The sequence below is a fragment of the Argiope bruennichi genome, chromosome 10 (assembly GCF_947563725.1).
Source record: "Argiope bruennichi chromosome 10, qqArgBrue1.1, whole genome shotgun sequence".
Lineage (NCBI taxonomy): Eukaryota > Metazoa > Arthropoda > Arachnida > Araneae > Araneidae > Argiope > Argiope bruennichi.
Window position 1 is genome coordinate 20,371,054 of NC_079160.1, and position 25,290 is coordinate 20,396,343.

The 25,290-nt window shown below is 31.7% G+C and overlaps 1 protein-coding gene across 1 annotated transcript in view; it reads left to right on the forward strand.

Annotated features, from left to right (window-relative positions):
* Positions 1–24,669: 24,669 nt before the first annotated feature.
* LOC129988339 (glycine receptor subunit alpha-2-like) overlaps positions 24,670–25,290 on the forward strand; it is a 71,985-nt gene continuing 71,364 nt past the window's right edge. Inside the window, exon 1 of the mRNA XM_056096541.1 lies at positions 24,670–24,698. The gene's annotated coding sequence lies outside the window, so the exon portion shown is untranslated. The remainder of the gene's footprint in view (positions 24,699–25,290) is intronic.

Below are 25,290 nucleotides of genomic sequence, written 5' to 3' on the forward strand. Positions count from 1 at the left end.
TTCGATCCAGAAGTCCTAAATTTGCAAGGATCGAAGGAGAAAAGTGTGATTTCTCTGCAGTGAGAACAATCAAACACGCTATGTTGACTCTCCCATCATCTAAGCCACAAGCACAGATGGGTTCCTTTCCAAAAATCCATATAGATATCTAGCTTTTTGAGGAGATTGCCGCTGTGTTTGTCGTTCACCTGAAACTTTTCTTAATGTACTTTTGATCCGAGAAGTTCGAGTCGGAGAATAGATATCCACGTTTTCTTAGCGTGTAGCTTGCTTGATCAAGAAATCTACATATTCATTCCTATGAATTTAACATCTCATCATTTTATTTTGTAAATTAATTACGGTTTCTTCCATTTGAGCAAGATCCCACCCCCATGTAAACCTTTCATTAAATATCAAACCAAAATACTTTTATTTCTAACATGCTTGGTATTAATTTTTTTTTACTGGAAATAAAATAAATTTGAACTCCTTCAATCGGTATTCTTTTCCAATGAATACCCTTAATTTTTCGGTATATTCATAAAAATCAATCTCGAATAATAATATTAAGATATCATCAGCACATATTGTAGATGAACCATTTTGGCAATGACTGCATCCTTTCAAGCAATCTATCTGCTATGATTAATCACAAGATCGGGCCTAAGCCTAATCCTAATCCTTGAAGCAAGCCCTTAGTGTAATAAAAATCAATATTGCTTTGCTTTCTGGTGTAATGTCTTGATCTAGACTGATCAAATAACGAAGCAGAATTTCCAGACAATTCTTTATTTTACAGCCCTATATATATGTTACGGCCAAAGCCCGAAATACGGCCAGTTCGCGAATTGGCCGGCCAATTCGCGAACTGGCCAAGAGGTTTGGCCAAAGTCCGAAATACTTGCAATTAATGTTGTATTTTCTACTTTGGCTGGCCATTTTGCGAAGTGGCCGGGCATCCTTGGCCAAAGCCCGATGTGATAATCTATACTTATAAATACAGCTCAATGTATGTTTGTGTGTGTGTGTGTGTTGGCGCTCTACAGTCCAAACCGTTTGACAAACAGTTATCAAATTTGGCATATATATATACCTTGGAATTCGGAAATGTGCACCCTGGAGCGATTTTTAAAAATTTTTAATTAGAATTTTAATTAAAAACTAAGCGTAATTTCGGCGTTTTGTCGCTATAACCAGAAAATATTACAGCACAAAATCGATTTTTGAATCAAATTAAAGCTTTTTTTAATTAAAGCTTAAAATTTAATTTATAAATTATGCTTAGATTAAATTATGCTAAAATTTAATCTGCATGAGCACGTCAAATTAAAAAAAATATATCTTTTATCAACGTGTTGCCATCACATTGATAGAAGTTTAAATTAAAAAATAAATCAACTATTATTGCAAATTTATTAAACAAAATTGTAATTTTCTGCAGGTGTCTGTATAAAATGAAAAAAAAAAAGAAATGAAATAAGATATTTTCTGAAAAGTAAAAGGAGGAAAAGTTTTCTATGAGCTTTGACAATACCTATATTATTAATTCAATAAAACAATTTAATTTAAGGCAAACATAGTTTAATATACTTAGGATAATCATTCTAATCAGCTACCATCAGCTAATTTGGGGCATACATTTGCTAACAAAATGGTCTAAATTAACTAAATAATTATATTTAATATAACTTTAGTCAATAAATGCTCCGATGAATCGGGAATTTTAAATTTTTACATAGTTCCTCTATCCTTTGAATCATATTTAACAAAATATTCTTGAGACACCAATATTTTTAATAAAAATTGTTGAACTCCAACCAACTAAATCAGTTACTAAAACTGACTGATTAATGAAATTTCAATATCACACTTCTATAAATAAAAACTGGCGATTTTAGACCACTTCACCGACTGCCTCAATGAAGATACGCTAATCCTCTGCAGGGTTTCTAGACAGTGATTGGCCTGTGATTATAAAAATGATGCATAAAAACTTCATAAATCGGTCAGATTTCACTACTGAACGACTCTGATTTCAGTTTTCATATTTAAAAAAAAGACATGGTTAGCTTTAATATAAAAAGCTTTTATATTGATTGCAGTTTAACATTTCCACTTTAGTTTAAAGTAGAAATTTTATGGATACTGACAGAACATTAGGGAAAGTAGTACAATGAAACAGAACTGTTTAAGGCCTACATAAAAGTACGACTGAATCATATAACTACCAAAATATGATGCTCAAAAATATTTTGCAGAAAAAGCTACTAAGAGAGCAATTTGCATTAATTGAAAATTTTAGCGATCATTAATACTGGTGAACCGGCTGGTCGCCAAAGGCGACTAGTGGTAAATAAATATAATGACATTCATGTATAAAATATAAATAAGGACATGTTGTAGGAGAAATTCGACAGATGGCGCCAACAAAAAAATGTCTTTAACTGATATTAATAACAAAACTATATGTCCTTCATATTTGTTTTAATTAGCCCTTATTTTTGTTATTTGCCTTTGCAAAAAATTTCACATTTTTTGAAGCGACATTTCGGGAGACAATGTGATCTGGGATCTTTAACATTAGGTCCATGGAGCAGAAAAAGATTAAGGATCACCCTAAAGGTAATTGAAAACTGAATACTCAATTTGCCTTTGTATTCATACATGATACGCAAAGCCTTTGCTCAAGATATAATTATTTCATTTTGAAGGGCGCAAATCTAATCTTCACGCTATCACGTTGTTACAGTATACACGTTCACTGAATAATTTCTATTATGGCTTTAATTTGAGAACAGAATAACACGAGATCTTTTTTTTATATATTACAAGCTTATTTTTAACTCAGACGTGTCACTTATATTTGAACTCGTTTCTGAAACAGTTGAACTTAAAAAAAAACAGTACACAGAAGTACTCATTTTTAAATACTTCATTTTTAACAGGGTGTAAAACAATGTGCTCTTGATTCCTTTCTTTCTACTTTGGCCGATCGTCCCCAGCCATTTCGTGAATTGGCCGGCCAAAGCACGAAATCAAGAAAAGATCGGACATGGCCGGTAAGTTTACAGCAACGTTGGCCAGATCGCGAATTGGCCGGCCAATTCGCGATCTGGCCGATTTCGGGCTTTGGCCGTAACATATACAAAAGAACAACTTATTCTAATCTTGGTTAAATAAATAGTTATTTACATCTGTAGTAGGAGGTACAACAGTCAAAGTAGAAGGCTTTCTTGAAACTCCGTTGGTTCTCGGACTCCGAATTCGTGGGCGTATTCCAACAGTCCGCCTGCAATTCGTTTCTTCTCTTTCCTTAAAAAAAATCTCCGCACTTTATTTCAGCGAAAATCCCCGCCTCTTAATTTACAATGGTAATTTGACTCTCTTTCGGCCAATCGGGGTTCAGCAATATGCTCTCTCAGTGGCGCCAGTGGGTCGTGGGTAGTTCCTTTCACAAAGAAAAACATCTAGCCTCCAGATGTTTGGACACCCCTTTCTCTTTGAAGGTACTATCAATACCTCTTGGACGAGGAATTCCACATGTGGTCTTTTATTGTAGTCGCTAATGAACAGATGCGAGACCACCCAGGTGAAAAGATCCACCATCTGGCTATCTCGAGGAGTTTAGTAAGTAACAGCGACGACACAGCTGGCTGTAAATGTCTTATCAGTACAGGGAAACGGGAAATGTTACACTGGCAATCATTCTATTCCTATTAAATTCTGCAACCATAAATTGTAGATTTTTATAGGAATAGAAGGATTAATTCCTAGGCCTTAATTAGATTAGATGTAAAAATGCAGATTAGTTGCTAAGCATTCATTAGAATAGATACTAAGTCAGAGATTGATTGCTAAGCATTCATTAGATTAGATGTTAAGATGTAGATTAGTTGCCAAAAATCAAGTATATTCAGTGATTCTACAAAATTAAATTCATTTCTAAACGCCAAAGAAATTGCAATAGTGTTTTTCTTTTTATTTGCCTTTGATTAGAGGATAAATTCTTTAAGAAAAGTCCAAAATATGAAAAGTGATCCTACCTTTCCGAAAATCGAACTGTCCATTATGAATTTTTTTCTTTACTTTCTAAGAACTAGACTGCATGCAACAAATTTATCAAGAACTTTGCCTCAGATTGGAAGCCTATATCTTGTTGGATTACTGAAATCTACCCTCTCTTTTGGAATCAAAGTAACTTTAGTAGATATCCAAACCTGCAAATAAACTCTGAAAATTGAAGCATTTGTTTGAAATATTAATATATTTATTTGAATCAATTAAAAACAATTAATAAAAAATCCCTGAAGTTAATCCATCAGAAACTGGAGCTTTATTCAAATCAGTATCATGAAATCAATATTCTAGAAATTACTACAATAGTTATAGGTGGGAAATCTTTTCTCAATTCTTCTTGACTTCTTAACAAGTAGTTAAGCTACTTGTTAAGAAATACTATCTTTTATTATATTATTTTCCAGACCCCCTGAAAAATAGTATTCCAAAATAATTTTAATGTTACCTCTCAAATCAAGAATTGGCTTAATATCTTCTTCCCAAATCAATTGAATGTTTTTCATCAACATTCTTTTCTTTTACCAAGAAATAAAAGGAATCAAAAGTATTCATTCTTACAATGCTAGAGAGGAAGTTTCTAAACGACCGTCCTTTTGAAGGCTCTGATATCACATATATAAAATCACAATTCCATTTTATACTTTATTTCTCTTCTCCATCTTACATCCCCTGAAACCCTTTTCTTAGGATTCTCATTTTATTTCTTTTGATTTCCAGAGAAACAGTACACCAAATGGCATTTCAATTTTTTAAAATTTTATATTCCATCTTTTTCCTACAGTTTCTGAAGCAGAATATAATCACTTCTTTTTGAATCTTAATAATACAATATTCAATACTATTATTATTTTATTCCTTGTCTTTTTATAAAAATTTTGTCAAATGAATATTAAAATCTAAAATATTTATATGATTCATTGACCATTTTTTATCTTTATTTAGTGCTAAAAAACATCACGTATTTTCATAGAATCGCCCAGGCAGAATATCGAATTAGACTGTAGTGGAACTAGGAATTCAAAAACTGTTATCAAATACCTGAGAGTCTTACTATATCAATCTCATACTTTGTATCAGTATAAAAAAAAAAAAAAACTGAAAAAGTAACTCACAACCGTATAAAATAGTTATGTTTCGTTTTTGTTCTTCGATTATAAAACGTTCATCAATATATAAAAAAAATACTTACATCGTTTCAACATTTCTTCTTGCACTACAGAAAAAATACAAAACTATGCAATTTACACGTAATGCACGAACAGTAGCAAATGCAATAAAATCGGTGAATACTCTGCGAGACATTTTTTCTGGTTTCTGCAACTTCTTCGTTCTATGGTTTTTTAAGGCTATTGTCGCTTTTAACCAGCGCTCTCTCTGTCTCTCTGTCTCTGTCTCTGTCTCTCTGTCTCTGTCTGTCGGTGTCTATCTGTCTCTCTCTCCCTCCCTCTGTCTGTCTGTGTGTGTGTGTGTGTGTGTGTGTGTGTATATGTGTGTGTGTTCTAATTACAGTAGAAAATGCATTCATCTGAAATTATACCTTTCATTTAAATAGTAAAAGTATACAAAATAATTAGTTATTTATTTATTTATCTATCTTTAAACACTATTTTCCTTCCTTCATTCCTTACTCATATTCATAATTTACAATAAATTCAGGAAATAACCAAAAATATAACACTTTAGAACAAAATTAGGGAAAGTTTTAAATAATTTAAGACGATAAATTTAAAACAATTAAGCATTTAAATACAAATATAGTGGTTGTCTTTCCGAATCTTTCTAGCATATATTTAATAAATGAATCATCCATCTCTCTGCGCATAAAATTGTTAACTTTGGGCAAGACCATAGACACCATATGGGCTCAGATTTTTATTTCCACACATGAGAGTCGTATAGCAATGAAAACTAGTACTTGTGCAATAAATAAATGCCATTGGTGAATAATAGTTACATAAAAGCCTGTTAACATGCGATTTCTTTTTATAATTGCAGAGATGTAGTGGTTGAGATACAGTTAACACACAAGTGCCAGAAAACCGAATATATATTTTGAACAGCTATTTTTTTTGATTGACTGAGATAAAAAAAATTGATATAGGATTAAAATGGAAGTCTCATGATCACCAAATTTCACAATTAACACACAAGTGCCAGAAAACCGAATATATATTTTGAACAGCTATTTTTTTTGATTGACTGAGATAAAAAAAATTGATATAGGATTAAAATGGAAGTCTCATGATCACCAAATTTCATTTATTTATGTCATGGCGATTTTGAGTAATTGAGTTTACATGTTTAAGAAATTATAAATCGACAGATTGTCAACTCTTTGATAAATATAGTTCAAAATTGGACAAGAGTATATATTTCTTATGCTGAAAATTGTTAACCAAAATTCATTCACTTAAACTGCTTCGTTTTCGAATTACCAAAGGACCGACAGAAAGTCAACCTCTTCATGCTATGTATTTCGAAATTTGATAGGAATGTAACATTATCTATCTAGCTCTATCTTTGTAGCTATCTTTTTCATTTGCATTAGGACAACTGGAACAGACAGATTTTTCTACATGGATTTCATTTAAAATTTGATTAAAATATAAAAATTTTGTGCTCAGTCCATATGCCAAATTTCACCCATTTATCTCAAAGTGTTTTTGAGTTAACACGTTCACTGGCAGACACAATTCCAAAAATATGTTTTAATGATTCAGCAAGGTTTGAAACGAGATTAGTCAAAAATCTCGAGTACGAATTTTTTTATATTTACAGTACTTTCTCTTCTCATTCTTCGCATACGAAAAAAAAAAAAGAAAAACGTTCTCTGTTATTAATTACTTTGACTGATTAATATATATAATATTCAGTACTTAAAATAACGGAAATGAAATACTCAAATATGCCTTTGGACAAACTGGTAGCTAATTTTTCGACGGGGTCGAAAACCCTTTCGTTTCGTTTAACCCTTTACACTCGGATGGTGACTCTTACATACCACTCATATCATTTTGACGTTTTATTTGCCGGCGTCCTGGCATAGGGGTAGCGCGTCTTCCCCGTGATCTGGGCTTCCCGGGTTCGAGTCCCGGTTTGGGCATGGTTGTTCTTCTGTTGTTCTATCTGTGAGATGTGTGAATGTGCCCTCCTGTAAAAAGGGGTTGTGCAAGCGAATGAATGATGCGTGAGTGGCAAAGTCGTACTCTTGGCCATAGTTGGTGCTGCTATAAAAAATAAGAGACGTTCCCCCTCAGGCTTAAATCGCTGTCTTCGTAACAGCGGGCTTGTCAGTGGCAAGTGCCATAAGAAACAAACAAACGTTTTATTTATTTATTTAATTTTGATTGTTAAAAGTACCTGCAGAATAGTAAGAAGATGCAAATTAATTAAACACGAGAATTCAAATTAAAACAATTATATTGTTGCACCTCTTTTTCCCCTTGAGCAGAAAGCGCCCCCTTGTGGCGTTTTACAAAAGACAAGCAGTTGAACGGCAGAACCTGCATCTTGAGGTCGACTTTTTCTCTATGCGCAACCGTTGCGCTTACGCCGAATGCTTTCGGCTGGAAGCGGTGGAATACCTCCACCATACTGTTTTCTTTAACCTAATTTTCTATGTTTGTGTCGTAGATAAGTGTTTTTGAATTTTATTGTGTTTGTGGAGATTAAAAATATTGTATTTAAAACCGGGCAGTTCTTAAGAAAACCACTACCCACCACTATAATATATATTTATTTTTCAAAGCAATAAACAATTCTTTGTATTAGGTGAATAATTATGCATCGAATTACTTTTTCCGAGTGCAAAGAGTTAATATATTTTTCTTTATGAAGATTACATGTGTTTTTGATTTTATTTTAACGCATTGAAATATAAGGAACAAAATATCTTTCCACAAATACTTTGGCCATAATAATTTACAATGGGAAATTCATAAAGAAAATATTTAAAAAGATACATCTTCCAATTGCTAATTAAATTAAATCATTAAATTCATGAAATAATTATTAAATTAATAAATCAACATTTGCAAAGGCAAACGTTGATTAAAAATAGATTCTCTTTCAATTTCACGAAATAATTTATAACAACGAAGCTTTATAATTCACTTTCATATTATGTTAAAACCTAAGTGGAAATTAGATTTCATTCTTCCAGTTTCATTCATGAGGGCTATAACCCTCCTTTAGCTCTAAAATGGAACCTTAATCCAACAGACGTAATTCGTTCCAGCAGTCTTACTGAGAACTGTGTTTTTCAATTTCACCTTTACTCTTTCCTTTTCATAAATTGGTTCCTTCTGGAGGTGGTTCGGATGCCGCTGGGAAATCAATTTATTTCGAATGTTTGGAATGCTAAACTTTAAGGTGAAAGTTGATTATCCCTTCTAGTGGATGGCAGAAGTGCAACGTATTTTAGTTTAACACTGTTATCGATGTAATCATTGAACATTTTTCATCTAGTTGAACAAGTAAGCATTTGATTGTTTGAAATCATATTTCAATTTCATTTGAAGCTTAAGTAAGGCTATTTGACTTAAAACAGTGGAGGAAAAAAAAGGCATCTGCCATCAATTTATAAAATTTCAAACATTAACATATATATTTCAAAATTTTAGATTTCATAAATTTCCAAGAAGAATACTGGAACATAGTTTAAATTTTAAGGTAAGAAAATGAATTTATATTCAATGAGATATTTTAATTCATTTTTATTAGCACACTTAGAGCATTAACATATATGTTTTGGGACTTTCGATTTCAAGGACTTCTAAGAAGAATACAGAACCACGATTTAAATTTTATGGCAGAAAACAATTTTATATTCAATAAGCGATTTTAATACATTTTTATTAGCATACTTAGAGCATTAACGCATTAAGATATACTTTTTGAGGCTTTAGATTTCATAAATTTCTAAAAAATCTGAAGCATAACTTGGATTTTATGGTAGTAAAACAAATTTATGTTCAATAATTTATGTTTTCAGCATTTTTTCATTAGCTTTCTTATATTTGTCTATTCGTTTATCTGCACGAAAATTTGGAATCGATTTTAAATCAACTTTCCGATGAGCTAGAAATGTGAAATTTTGAATATAGCTCAGAACTGGATGACAATGCATGAATAACTGGTTTTCTTGTCTGATCGGTACAAATTTTGTTATGGCGTATAGCTCATCACGAAGTTAGTTTAAAATCGATTGCAAAATTTTACACACAAAAGAGAAAAAAGAAGAGAATAATTTAAATATTTTTTAAAAAATATATCGCGTTTTCAAAATGAAATAAAAATAATTCTTTTTTTAAAATTGAAATAATTACGTCAAGCAGAGAAAAAAACTATGACATTACTTTTCCTATAAATAGATGAAATCTTCATAAAATTGGAGACAACTCTTAATAATAATTCATTGAAAGATTTTGAGTTTAAAAAATTTTCTCGACTCTAATTTAAAAATTAATAAACTTAAACATTTCTAAGACAAAATATAAGAATTAAAATATTTTATTTAACAAACTGAATCCTTCATCTACGCCACCTCGAAGCTGTTGTGAAGAAGTTAGGATGATGCCACATCAGGTCATCATTGATTCCTGTCATTAGATCTATGTATAAAATTATGAATTGAATTCCAAAATAATTTTGATCTTATTTCGAGATAAGAGACTACATTAAAAGGTTGATTTTTGACGAAAATATCTAATATAATTTTTATTGAATATTCTTAATTCTCGATTAATTTTTTCTTCAAATTATTTGGATTTTCTTTCTGTAATCATTTTTTGTTAAGTTACATGTTTATATTTATATAATCTATGTATTAAGGTTACGAAAAGCATCACACATTAAAATCAAATGAATTTTCTTTATTAAAATTAGATGTAACGATTTCTCAATATGGTTTTGCAGTTCTTGAACTACAAAATAAGCAAGATACTTATTTACAAAAACGTTTTTACTGCTGCTTAATTGCTTCACATGGTAAAAAGTATTGGAAACTTCAAGCTATTTATTAATTAAAGCTCAGTGTTTAAAGACTGGATAAAAATAAATTTCTTAGTTGGATCACTAGAAAAATTTTATTTAAGTTATCTATAAAACTTTGAAATAATTGCTTAAGAAACCCTTAAATTAATTGTATTTGCTTTATACTTCTTTTTAGAAAAGTATAAATATAAAACACCAATTTTCAAAACATTCTTATATTTTAATTGATATATTTTTGCTTCATACGTGTTCCTGCATTCCATTTTATGCAAAAATTTAAGTTACAAATATTGTATAACATTTTTTAAAAGTTTATCCCAAACATAGTAACATATCTTAAAGTAGAAATTAAATATAACTTCTTTAACTTTAATCGATTGACTACTCTTTAAAATACCTCACTCACACAATTGTTCAGTTTAGTTTAGTTATATTAACGTTCCATTTTTTAAGCAACACTAGAGCTATTTTGGGATGGACCTCATAATTTTGAACCTCGATCTGATGACGAGGACGGCACTTGAACTGGCACCCCCTCTCCAAACTTCCATTCCACACCATCGGGAGGACGTTTGGCCTCGATGCGTTTATTGAGCACCAGATGACGGTTCTTCAGTGGAATCGGGTCTCGAACCTGAAGCCGACGTCTTACCACCAGGCCACCACGGCCCACACAATTGTTCCGGGAAATTTAAAATGCTTCTTTTAAATATAAAATTGCAAATCTTCTGACCTATATTTCTACATCTCACATCTAATCAAAGTATATTTCTTTTACTGTGAGTCATGCAATATCTTTAAATATTAACAATCTACTATTACAAGTGACGCATTATTTCAATACTTAAATATTTCAAGAAATTCGAACATTTTCTCTGAAATCCCATCGAAAGCAATAATACTCATATATCAAAGAGTGCTTTCTTTACAGAACTTTTATATTATGTCTTTCACGACAACTTTGGCCTTCAGACCTTTAAATCACAGGAGAAAAATAGAGGCTCTAGGGTTTGAAAAAAGGGATTTCAGATTCAATTTTTCATTTATAACAAATGTTCTGCCTCGGGAAAAGTTCCAGTAGTAAACTAATAAAGTGAAACACACAATAGAACTCGAGATATTTTTCTGACCAGTCCTCCTGGAGTTAGTTATGAGAGGTTGTTATTTTAGTATTAGTTTTTTTTTTCAGAAGTGTCATTATTCACTTTTGTAATCTATTAGAATTGTTATTTTATTTACAAATTATTTTATAACAGTGAAAATTCAACTAAACTTTTGTAAAATTTTTACGGAATGCAAGTTTTGATGTAATATTTTAAATTGCATTTGAAATAAATTTAATAACTTTAAATCTTTAAATTAATATCTTAAACAAAAAGCAAAATAAATATATTGAAAGATATAATTATTTTAAGCGTACGATTGATTAAAGAAAAATGATATTTTTTATTAAAACAATTTACGAAAGTCAATATAAGTCTTTGGTAACTCTTTAATACAACGTAAATTTGCATGTGGAATTTTAATTTACATTAAAACTAATTTTAGCAAATATTTTCATTGAAAAAGCGAAGTAAATATATCGGGTGATACGATTCTTTTAAGTATCGACAAGGAGGGATCGACATAAAAAAAGTCAATGAGTGGGAGTAATTTCTCTGATCAGATTTTTTGTTAAGATTTTCTACATTATGGGATGTAATGTAGCAGGCCTCAACGCGGTGCACCCTGGTTAACACTAAATCTGCTACGGCTTTGCCTCCTTCCTTGTGTCTCTGACATTTTACTATTATAAAGTTCAGAAATATTGGAAGGCTAGAGATCTATTGGCGTCATAGCTAATCTTCTGGGCATTTGTAAGGAATAAATATTCTACATTTTCGTGTTATTGTAACAAATATTATCAGAAAATGGAGGATTAAGGAATGGAGGCAATAAAGAACATGTATGTCATCAATTTCCTTTTTCTTCACTCTTTGAAAAAAATTGAATGAAAATGTACTCATGATAAAATTGTTATACTTTACAAAGATAGAACACACCTTTATAAAGTTGTGCACTTTTTTTTCTGGCGTTAGAGAATTATTTCATTACCACGAAAAAAAGAAAACTATTAATATTTTTTTTAAATAAAGAAATTTGATTTTTCGAAGTTGAATTGGCAAATTACAACTTTTTTAAAGCTTTACACCCTTTAGATTGGTACAGGCTTTGGCGGTTTTCATTAATGAATTTGTACATTTTCAAGATTTAGTTTTAGTTTGGTTTAGTTATATTAACGTCCCGTTTAAAGCAACACTAAGGCTCTTTTGGGACGGACCACGTAATTTTGAACCGCGGTCAGATGACGAGGACGACACCTGAACTGGCACCCCCCTCTCCTCTCCACACCATGCCAGCGGGAGGACGTTTGGTCAGGACGGAATTAACGTGCAACAGACCCCCTTACACGATGATTCCTCTGTGGAATCGGTTCACGAATCTGAAAACCTCTGGTTCCGAAGCTGAGACCTTACCACCAGGCCACCGCGGCCCTACATTTTCAAGAAGTATACAAGGAAGGATCAACATGAAAATATGAAAGTGTGGGATTAATTTCTCCAATCAGATTTTTTGTTAAGATATTCTAAATTATAGTGTTATTACAACAAATATTAGAAAACCTTTTTTAAAAAATAAAATGATGAAAATGAAATGATGACATGAAATGATGAAAACAATTTATAAGCAAGCAAATAATGAACATGCACATCATCTATTTCCTTTTATTTTCTCCAAGAAAAAAAAATCAAAAGAAAGTGTATGTATTAAAATTTTTCTATGCTTTACAAGAATAGTAAGCATCTTTATAAAGTTGCGCATTTTCTTTTCTGGCATTGCAGAATTTTTTCATAACCATGAAAGAGAGAAAACTGTTAAGATTTAAACTTATTAGGTCCGATTTTTTGGAGATGAGTCAGCAACTTGAAATTTCCTTAAAGCTTTACACCTTTTATATTGACTACAGGTTTGGGTGGAATTTCATTAATGGTTACTTTGGTTACTTTCAAGAAGTTTATAACTAAATTGAGTTTATAAAAGCATTTATTTAACTTTATTGTTTTTTGTAGCAAATATTTTGTAGCAAAGCACTCATAGCTTTCATGAAATTGTCCAATTTCTATAATATTATGCGGGGTGGAAGTGGCCAAGAGTTTTATTCGATAGTAAGTGAAAAAGTTTCTAAACACCACGCACACTAGATCTACTTTCTTGTTCACGAAGCATACAAAAGAGTTGATGTAACAATCAATCAAAATCTGATATTCATAATTTGGTGAATTCCCCGATTAAAAAAAAATAAAACATTAGAGAAATGATTTTAATCTGTCTACCTGTGAAAATGCTCCAAGAATGGTGGGTGGAATGTTTTTAGACTTTAATTGTTTATCTAATCAAATTTTACCTTAAATAAATCTGCAAGAAGTCTACTAATCCGGCAATCTTTGCACATATAATGTTTACAAAATTCAACCAACTGCGTATATTGAACTTTGCGTATGATTTTAATTTTAGAATTATAGATTTATATTAAATTGTCAGCCAAATTCGTCAAAAAGTTAAATACTGGACTGAATAATAATTTTGAATTGAATCTATTCAACAATAAGACCTGCTTGTCTTCCTGTCTCTGCTTATGCGAACGTCGCAGTCGAAAGACGCAAAAAGCAAGATAGATGAAATTTGGTATGTAATCTTGAAACACAAATTGAATATACATACATAAAATTATCTGTTTGGAGTAGGTGAGATGTGAGCAGACTGAACTCAATTCTCTTCGTTCCATGACATATGTACCATCTGGCAACAGCCTAGCAGTGTTCATCAGAGAAAAGACGAAAACAAAAGATGAACGCTCAGCGTAGCCAACAATGGGTGGATGGGAGCCGAATTCCAAATTCATCTTTCCTCTTGCAATTAATCCCCTCGGACAGTACCTCGTAATAAAGGATGAGAAGTTTCCGGCATGGTGGTTGGTTTTCGCTACCCTGGTGGGTCCAGGAAAAAGGTGGGGGTCTGGCTCCTCCCATCGATGACGGAACGTACTTCCCAAGGGAAGGGTTGTACCGTGGCTGGTGATGGCCCTTAGGATTCACACAGTTCCTGCCAGTGTTGCTGTTGCGGTGGTCCGGCCAATCAGATTATTCCGTGTGCCTACCGGCGGGTCGGAGTAGTCAGGTTAAGGGTCAAGGCTCTTGCAATTAAAAACTCCCACCCCTCTTTCAGTTAAATGGCCCGTCTGAAATCATTCAAGACTTTTATTCTTTTAACAGCACATCCCAACCCCAGGGGAGACATCGAAAAGAGGATGAGATGCTTCAGGTATGGTGGTTGGATCTCGCCGGTCTGGAGGTACACAAAAAAGTGGGGGATCTGGCTCCTTCTATCGATGACGGGACGTACTTACTTCGGGAAGGGTTGTACCTCGGCCGGTGATGGCCCTTAGGACTCGGCCACAGTTCCCGCCAGTGTTGCTGTTGCAGCGGTCTGGTCATTCAGTTTTCTTTATCCGTGCGCCTTCGGGCGGGGCGGAGAGTCAGTGATATGACTACCAACACATCCCAGAGAAATTCAGATACAATCGAACTTAATCAAATTATTATATTAACAAGATAACATGACCAACGTTTCATACGTGCTACACACACACACACACTCACACACACGTGAATTGTTTTTGTGCTGTGAAATTTTTGTGGTTCTAGAGATCAAGATCGATGAAGGTCTGCAGATATTGTCCCAAAATTGTGCCAAGATAACTATTGCAAAAGTAATCTATTAAAAAAAAAAAAGCGAAAGGAATGTCCGAAACATTCTTCTTTCTTAAGCAATACTCGAACTGAAGAGAAACATCTAAACAATGTTTACTATCACAGAAAAACGTGACGCAGTTTTCCTGCAATCAGGAGAAGAAGTGTTTCAAATTCTTTATCTGATCTACTTTTAAGGTGATTTAATGAAGAATAAAATGGATCGCTTTCGCGTTTCGTCAACGAATTCTTCCGGCTTCCCCCCAATTTTCTTCTGTTTATTCTATCGTAAGAAGGAGCGAGCATTGATTTTACGACCCGTATGACGAAAAAGGTCAAAAAGGAAGATAAAGATAAAGATCATCACGTTCTTTATGACAGAAGTAATCGAAACTTTTTCTGTAGCAGAAGAACATTGCTCTTATTCTTAATTTCCGGATTTTTTTTGTTTGTTTGTTAATTTACCAGTAAACTTTGATGATGCACTTTATCTTTTTGAAACTTTTTTTGTCAACCTTACAATTTTCAAACGGCATTTCTTTTATTAGCATTATTTTCCATTATTTCCATTCACACAAAACCAATCTAATCTCCAATAACATTCTAATAACATCTTCAATAATACACATTCCCTAATATAGGTTTTATCAAACCTCTTATCGCATCAAAAATTTGGAACTTGGACTTATTTTTATTTTTAAAGCCCCTCACATGAGCATTTTGTGTTTCGCACTTTGGTAAAAAAAAAACTGAGTATGTATTCTGATTGCCTCTTTTCCAATCAATCGAATCAAGATTTTGACATAAAACTACAATTTAAATTGCAAGATCTCATACCAGATTCAGTTGCTCTAAGTTATTTACGCTTTTGAGTTGTGTTATATATATATATATATGTGTGTGTGTGTGTGTGTGTGTGTGTGTGTGTAATGATATTTTGAACACTTAATTTAATCTAAATTAATTTCCTAAATTTTTGCCTAATTCAGCCCATAGTAATTTCATTCTCTTATTTCCTGGTCTCATTCTACTTTAATAATTCAACTGAAGCCATGTAAAAATTACTGAACCATCAGTTGGCCTTGCCAAGGTGAACACTAGTATTCAATTGACACGTGGCCGGAAATCCCATGTTATAAAAGGCTAGGGATCATTTGCTTCGCGCCCTACCTTCCTTACTTCTGCTTTTGTGTCGCGCTGTGGCGGACGTGCCTTGTCCGTGTCCCTGCTTGTAAATAATTATGCTTTCCCGAAAAGGATATTAAAATTAATTTAAAAATGTAAAAAGTCTTTTCACTGTCTTCGAACTGCATTCTGCTTCAACCAAAATAAGCTTTTACACACACACACACACACACACACACACACACACACACACACACACACACACACACACACACACACACACACACACACACACACACACACGCACGCACGCACGCACGCATAGAACGGCAAAACTTTGATGGACTTAGTTTAAAATTTGTTATGAATCTACATTTTGGCTGCTAAAATTGTATATCAAATTTCATTCATCTAGCTTTTATTTACAATTATAGTATTTAGTTGCGCTCTGACAAACATACATCTACCTGTGAATTTTCTTTCAATATTTGATAAAAATTTCCGAATTTTATGCTAATTTCATACACTAAATATCATGGACCAAGTTTAAGGCACTCAATATAAAATTTCAGTTTGATGTTCACAGATAGACATTATTCAAAAATGTGTTTTTTGGACTCGGAGAGGGCTGAAACGTAGAGATTTGTCACAGTCCCCAGTTCGATTTTTTTTTTAATGATAATATATTTTGTATACTTCATATGCGTGAAAGTAAAACGCGTTAATAGATATTAACAATACAGACGATATTTTTGCTTTATCCGTAGACTTTTTATTTTCTCGTATGAGAAGTAAAGAAAGAAAAAGAATTATAAGCGTCGTAATATTCGAACTCAATATGTCGACGAATCTCCACATTTTAGACCACCTGAGCCCAAAAAACACATTTCGGGAACCATATCTGTATGAACACAGTAACTCAAGTATACTTTGAGCTGGATGGATGAAATTTCGTATGTTGTCTTTATTCTAAATCTGTAGATTTCTATCCATTTTTGAACGCAATCTATCCAGAGCAAATTCGTTTCTCCTGCTGTTCGGATATAAGTTCACACGATAATTACAAAATGAAAAGTACTAGACAGATAAAATTTGTTGCACAGATTTAATATCTAAAGTGCAGATATGTATCAAAGTTTGAACCAAATCCGTGAAGGAGTTAACCCTCTGTTGATCTGTTCTTTTTCATATATGTAAATGCAATGACTTAATTCAGACGCAATAACTTAAATAAAATATATCAAATTCGGCATGCAATTTTTGGCTACAAATTTAGCTCTACATCAAATTTTGGTTTTTTTATCGATGTGAGAAAAATAAATCCAAAATACACATTTGGTTTTCTGGTACTTTTGTATTAATCGCATTCCAGCGATTACATACTAATACACTCTGCCGCAAGTATTGTTTGTTATTGTTGTTGTTGCTGCTGTTTCTTATGGCACTTGCCATGGACAAGCCCGCTGTTAGGAAGACAGCGATTTAAGCCGGTGGGGGAGCGTCTCTTGTTTTTTATAGCAGCGCCAACTAGAGCCAAGAGTACGACTTAGGTACTCACGCATCACTCATTCGTTTGCACAACCCCTTTTTACAGGAGGGCACATTCACACATCTCATAGATAGAACAACGGAAGAACAACCATGCCCAAACCGGGACGCCCAGATCACGGGGAAGACGCGCTACCCCTATGCCATGAAGCCGGCCACTATTGTTTGTTAATAGTATACACTTAAAATTCATATACATTTATTATAGAATATGCGAGAAAGTTTAACTTCCTATTTGGTTACTTTTTTTATTTATTATGTGTAATTGAGCTGAGAGATTTAAATGAGTTTCCAAATTTTCAACCTTTACTAATCCAAAAAGATTTTGAAATAATGATAGTCTGTTTATCTGTCTGGTTATAATAACTTAAAAAAGAAAATGAGTGTGAAAATGAAACTTGCTATATCTTTACACCAAAATAGCACATCTATGTATCATGTTGATACAGACTTTTCAAATGGTATAAAGACGATTAATTATTTATCTAGTTGTATTAACGTTACATCCTAACTTTAGTTAAAAAGATGTGTATAATGAATCTTTACATCTAGAATGAAGATCTGTGCCAAATTTTCAAGGACTATTCCGTCTCTCTGTATATGAAACAGAATAATTTAAAAGATGCATCGAACGACATTAATAAAATTTCGCAAACAATTTTATTACAAAAATTCTATATGCGTTTTAAATTTGGCAACACTTTCATTATTTAGTATCAGTCTATCGATTTCTCTTTCACATAAATATATAAATTTTGATCCAAATAAATCTGGAGTTTCTGAAATGAATAAAGGCAGAAATCCAGACGGATCTGTTCCAAGAATTCGTTTCATTAATAAAAGTCGGGCCTGAACACAGATGTAACAAACGGATTACATCTTGAAATCTGACAGAAAGAGTTATTTATTTGAGCGGCAGTTGGGAACAACTGAAGTATTTAGTTTGTTTTTAAAACAACTTTTCCAAAGAAATCCATTCATTTTTTAGCAGAGAAATTATTTTATAAAGACAAAATCGTTTGCAAATATTGTTTTTAAGTAACAGATGTAATAAAAGTAAATGTGTGTTAAAAAGTATGATTTTATTATACAGATATATGATGGTATTATATAGAAAATAATGCAATTAAAATATGTTTTTCTTTTTTCTTAAGTAACACAGATTTAACAAGTACTCATTTAGAGATATAATTAATAATTTATAAGTTAATTGATATAATTGAGTGATATATGAATAATTGATATAATTGGAGGTGAAAATCAGATAATTGACTTAAGCCCATTTTTTTCAAGTAAGACCGAAATACTATTCACCTACTAAAATTGTGTTCTCTATTTTAGTAGGATAATAGAATCGTGTACTACTTACTATCTACAAATTGATTCATGCAACATGAGAAATTAACCCATTCACTGGTAGTGTAAAATTCTATATTGGCGAGCCAGTTTTTGTTTGAAACGAGGCTTGTAGGATGTAAAGCCAGGGCATTATTGGTAAAAACTCGTTTTACATCCTGCACGCCTTGTTTGAAGCAGAAATCGCTCCGTCAGAAAGAATTTGCACTGCCGGTTGGGCCGATTCGGTAATGAAAGGGTTAAAAAAAAGCTTTCAACAGATAGAGTAAATAGTTGCACCTTGAACTACTGTATTTGTCAGGTAGTTATGTCTTAGACTATACATATTGAAGCAAAAGTCTTTAAAATTTCATTAATATTTTTACTTAAAAATTAATAGACATGTCAACTCTTTTTTTTTTTTCAATAATTACGAATCGTATGATAGTACAATTACTATTTGTTTTACACCATCTTAATGTTCGAAAATCAGCTTCTAAATTACAATTTTATTTATGCAGTAATTTTTCTAATTTTAATAAATTTTTAGAAATATTTTTTTTATTTTATCAATTGCACAAAAACACGTGGGTGTTACAATAATATTAAGCACATTTTTGAATGACCATTATCGCTGTTATAACTGAGAGCATATTTTAAAATTGCCAATATTGTTTAAGAGTATTAAAAAATACATTTTAAATTAAAATCAATCATTTAATCAAATACATTTTTAAATCAAATTTTAGGTCAAAATAAAAATTGCAAAAGCATAAGGCGTAGACAGAAAGATATAGGAATATTGGAATTTTATTCATATTTATAATATATTTTAATTTTTATATACTGAATACTTGGATTATCATTGTTTCTTATGATTTTCATAGTGATCTTCGTATATTGTTTCTCGTTTCTCATAATTTTTATAAATTTTGTTTCTACCTCCCTATTTTAAAATTTTTTCTTTTTGTGTTTTTTAAAACATTTCTTTATTTATTTTATTTTATTAGGTTTTAAAAATAAACATCCTGTTTAGAAGCAACCTGAGGGTTAGTTTATAAGGGGGTAATTAATTTTAAACCTCGGCCTATTGACGAGACATCTCAGCTGTCAGCCCTTTCCCCAAACTTTCTCACTACACTAACAAGAGGACAGTTGGCCCAAAACATCAGATTTAACATCCTACCAGGCCTACCTACATAACAGATCTTTAGTGGAATCGAATTTCGAACCTAAAGGCCTTCACTAATCTTGTCAATGACTCTTATGGGTGAGACCTTATCACTACGTCACCGGGATCTAACTTAATCGAGAAATAGAAGGTGGTTACGCTAGCTCTGTAAGACCTTAAGCAAACCACTATCTCATTTGGACCGAATAGTATTTTCGAAAATTTCATTATCATTTTTTTTCAAAATTCAGTAGAACAATGCTACTAATAAACTGAAATTAATCATTGAATAATGTTTTTCTACTTCAAAAATAAAATTTAAAAAGCAATTTTTAAAAATTTGACTTAATATTTACAGCTAAGAAAGGGTCTGTAAAAATCAAATCCATTTGTCTGTAAAGAAAATTATACAGTACATTATCTTTATTAGAAATACTTTCCAACCCAATTCCGTAATTAACATATCCCATTTGTACGCGGAAATGATCAAACATCAACATTTTTAGGAATTCACATATTTCCTTCATTAAATTTATTCCAATGTACATATTCAGGAAGCTTTTAAAAGCTGAAGAACAGTGCGCAGGCATTTTTGCATTTTTTGCATCCATTTTGGAAATACATTAAAATTCAGATCAGATATTCCTTTTCGACTTAAAAGATTCCCATTACAGAATAGAATGCAAATTCGGACTCGCACTTTCCCTTTGCGCGGCAGGAAATATCATCTCTTACAAAAGGTCGAGAAAAATAAAAAATATTTGAAGTAACAGATACTAAGAATGTAATAATGTCTTTTTTCTTCCCCCCCCCCTTTTTTTTTCAGTGATAGTCTGCTGTGAGGTTGGTACAAAATACTTCGAAACAATCGTTTGAATACGCGTTTCGAATATTTAAAAAATAAAGTATCTAAAATAGACAAAAAAAGCTATGCGTTGTAATTCATTTTTTATTCCTAACACGTTTTTAATTTTGAAACGAAAAAGTTTTTAAAAACTTAATTTTTTAAGTCACAAAAAAGAGAAGACCTATATAAAGTGCTATTTTTTTACGTTCTCATACATAAAATGAATAAAAAAAAGTATTGTAATCGTAAAAAAAAAAATTAAAAAATTAAAATGAAATCCATGATATCAAATTTTAAATTATCATGTGAGAACATTATTTTTTAAGTTATAATTTGTATTAATTAATTTAAATCATTAACCAGTTTAAACCGGTTTGAAACAATCACGACACCTCTCTCCCTCTCATATAATGATAAATTTTGATAAATTAAATTTTCATTTTCAATTTTTCTAGCTAGCAAATAAAGTTTTGGAACTCGAGCGATTTTGAGATGAAATAACAGATATGATGTCTACGCAATATATAGTTCTACGCAAACCTTTTAAAAACGCCTCTGCTGTCAAAGCATAAGTAATAATAAAGCAATATTGGTAAAAGCAGGTCGACCTTTTAAAAACGCATCTGCTTTCAAAGAATCATACATAATAATAATAATGCAATACTGGTAAAAGCAAGTAGAAAATATGCGCGATTAAAAGATGATGAAAATTGCCATTTCTGTTTTATTCATTGCCTACGCGATTTCGAGCTTCAATATTCATTGCCTACGTTATTTCGAACTTCAAAACCGCCTAACCAAGATAACATTATGTTCTCGTATGATAATAATAAAATAAAAGAATAATAATAAATCGAACTTGCGATTTCGACGAATCACTGCATTTCAGACCTTCCCGAATCAGAAAAATACATTTTTGGAACTATATATGTCTATGAAAAAGATGACAGAAAAACGCGTTGAGCTATACGAATGAAATTTGTAATGTTGTCCTTGCACCAAATTTGTAGATTTCTATCGAATTTTGAACGAAATTCTTGAACAGGAATTTTGTTTGCCTATCCGAGTAAACGAGTATAATAACTACCAAAACGCTAGATGGATCGAATCTGGCCTGTAGTTATAGCATTTAAAGAATACATATGTGGTGAATTATCAATGAAGTTCGTCAAATGGTTACCATCCACCTGTCAGTACTTTCCCATGCATGTATGTAAATGCCACGATTAAAAAAATGAAAATTAAATAAATTAATCTTGCTTTTGAAATTATATTTCTGGGTCAAATGTTAGTTCCAATCGATCGAAAAAAAAATGAAACAAATGCATAAACGTTTTTCTTTACTATACTAAGAAGCACAAAACTCTCATGCTCATGAAAACAAAAATTAAAAATTCATGATGTTCACGACTTTACTCAAAGTAATCTTATGTAGAAGAAGAGGGATAGCAAATTTATTAGAGAGTATACGAGAAAAGGAGTATCAGTAAGATCAGTCCCTGATTTTATTGGCGCAGTATAGGCTATTTTTGGATGTTGCGCCACTAAACTTAAATCAACCAACCCACTGATTTTAATATGGTGTCATTATTACATACAAATAACGACGAATCCACAGCAGTAATAAACCCAATATTAATAGATAATGCAATTGTAATAGCCAATAGGAATGCTCTAGTTTTAAAATTAACTGCCTTTGGCGACTAGTTGGTTCACCGGAGATACTGGCTGTATTTAATTTCAATTAAATCATTTAGAAATAGTTTCATATCCATGATTTTCTTAATAAATTATCTTTAAGTGTTGAATTGTCATAGACATTTTAATGTCATTTTATTTTAATATTCTAGTACATGTTCTGTTAAATGGGTATATGAACTATTTTAATGGGAACCAGCCCCATGGCATCATAGTCTTAAAAAAAGCAACTGCCCATTTCATTCATATTTTCTTTGTATTGAAATTTTATTCTTTTATTCGTGTTGTAAACTTCACAGATATTAATCAGAATGCTTTTTCCTTAATTTTTAACAGTGTTAAAAAATCACGTGATTAAACATGTGATGAAACAATGAAAACGGTTTGAACCAAAATAATAATGTATTCTGTTGTTGGAAGTTAGGTAAATGTGTTTTCAAAAAATTACCAAAATTCAAGAGACATTTTTACGATTATTAAATTGGCATAATGGAAAAGATAATTTTTAAATTTTAAACTGATGTAGAAATCATCTCTGGAAGCAATATTTGCGAAAATTATGGCAAAAACATCAAACTCCGTTTAAATTTAAGTAAAAAGGCCATGTCTATAGAGCGCCAACACACACACACACACACGTCTTTATTATTAGTAAATATAAGTAAGCTACCTTTTCATCACACTTTATCTTTGCATGTTCAATAATATCACGAGAATATTTAAAAATGGTTCACACTTTAAAATTTTTGCGCCAATTTTGGAAATTAGACCTTAAACGTAAGCTAAATTTCAAAAATTATATTAAATATATGTTTAATACTGAAATCTATTCAATATCGGAAAAATAAGACAAATCTTCTTAACATGATCATCAGCAGTGGAGAAAAAGCCTGGATTAAACGTGAATGGCAGCAATGAAAAGCACTTTAGCGTCACTTCAACGATGATGATGATGATGTGTCCGCGTTACCACGGAAAGGGGGTGCAGTAGCTTCTGAGGGTAAAGACCCCTGAGCACCCGAGGACAGAAGTCTGACTTCTAGCTCATATGAAGATGAAACTCACACATTCGCTTGCACAACCCCTTTTCACAGGGGGGCACATTCACACACCTCACAGACAGAAAACAGATGAAGAACAACCATGCCCGAACCGGGATTCGAACCCGGGACGCCCAGACCACGGGGAAGATATACTACCCCTATGCAAGGACGCCGGCGTCACTTCAACGATGAAATGTATTATAAAATACATTTGAGATATTCTTAAAAAATTATGGAAAACTAGAAAAATTATACTACAAATATTGACATACTTGAAAACATTTTAAAAAGATTTTAAGATGTGCTATGTAATATTTGTATATTTTATACTGTGTAATATCTTCATGCGTTATCGCAGAAAAAGCCAACATTTCATTTATTTTTTATTAATTAAAATTACAAAAGAGTTCCTTTTAAATGAACATTTTAATTTTTCAAAATATATATGAGCAAAATTTAGTAGCTTTAATTCAAATGATCTGCTCTGTAAAACACAAACACACATTCATTTTTATTATTTATAGATATAATTTTCATGCCCAAAATAATAATATCCATGGTCCTTTATTATTAGTAGAGATAATATTCATAGTCAGTAGTTGCCGCAGTATGAAGTAAATTATTACTTTTGTAACCGTCCTCATTAGTTTAATAATCCTTAATGAAATTCATTTAAGTTAATAAGCGACCTTTCACTTTCCCTTGAATAATAAGCTTTCAACTTTTTAATATTTCTCCCGCCTGCAGTTCGGTAGTTCCAAGTCGCGCATGCGCCGAGATGAACTCTTCCATCAACTCTCCTCGCAGAGCTAAAGTGATTTCGGAAATCTTAAGCAGAGAGTGCGTGAAAACTCTCATCTGAGCTGTCACTTAAATCACTGTCTCTGCTTAGTTCGGCTGGAACATGAAAAAAAGAACATATTCGATATTTCAATCGATTTCATCCCAATTTGTTATAAATATTCGAAATTGGAACGTTTGATTCTGGAGGAGCGATAATGATTTTTTCGATTTTGGAGAAAAAATTAGAATAATAGCTAAGTATTTGATTTGACATTTCGAATATTTTCTTCGTCTTCATAAAGATGGTAAGTCTTTTTTTTTTTTTTTTTTTACATCTATAAAGTATTTAAATGGATGACAAAAATTAAATATTTGTAAAAAACGTCGAGCCAGATAATAAAATTTTACTAATCGAATTATTAGAAACATATGAACAGCAATTATGAAACAATAATCACATAATTTGAATTTTAAATATTGCGAATTTATCACGAGAAAAATTCCTAAAATATTGTACTAAAATATATCACGAAAAATTATTGTATATGAAACGATCTCAGGATTTTCTGATTACCAATTACATGAACAAATTATTTACTAATTTATATAAATAAAACGTTAGTTTTATTTTTATTGAAATGGTAGTCAAATATAGATATTTAAAATGTTAAGAGTAGTGGCAAATTAAATGAATATTTCAAAACATTTTGAAATAAAATCGAAAGCAATCCTCTACTGTATTACCATTTAGTCTGAGGTATCCTCTTGTGATAAACTAAGCAATTATGGAAGACGTTAAAGATTAAATTTCAAATGATCGCGATATTGGTTATTAAAATCTACTATAAAAATATGGAAAGTTGCAACTGAAAACATCTATATACATAAAAATTACGC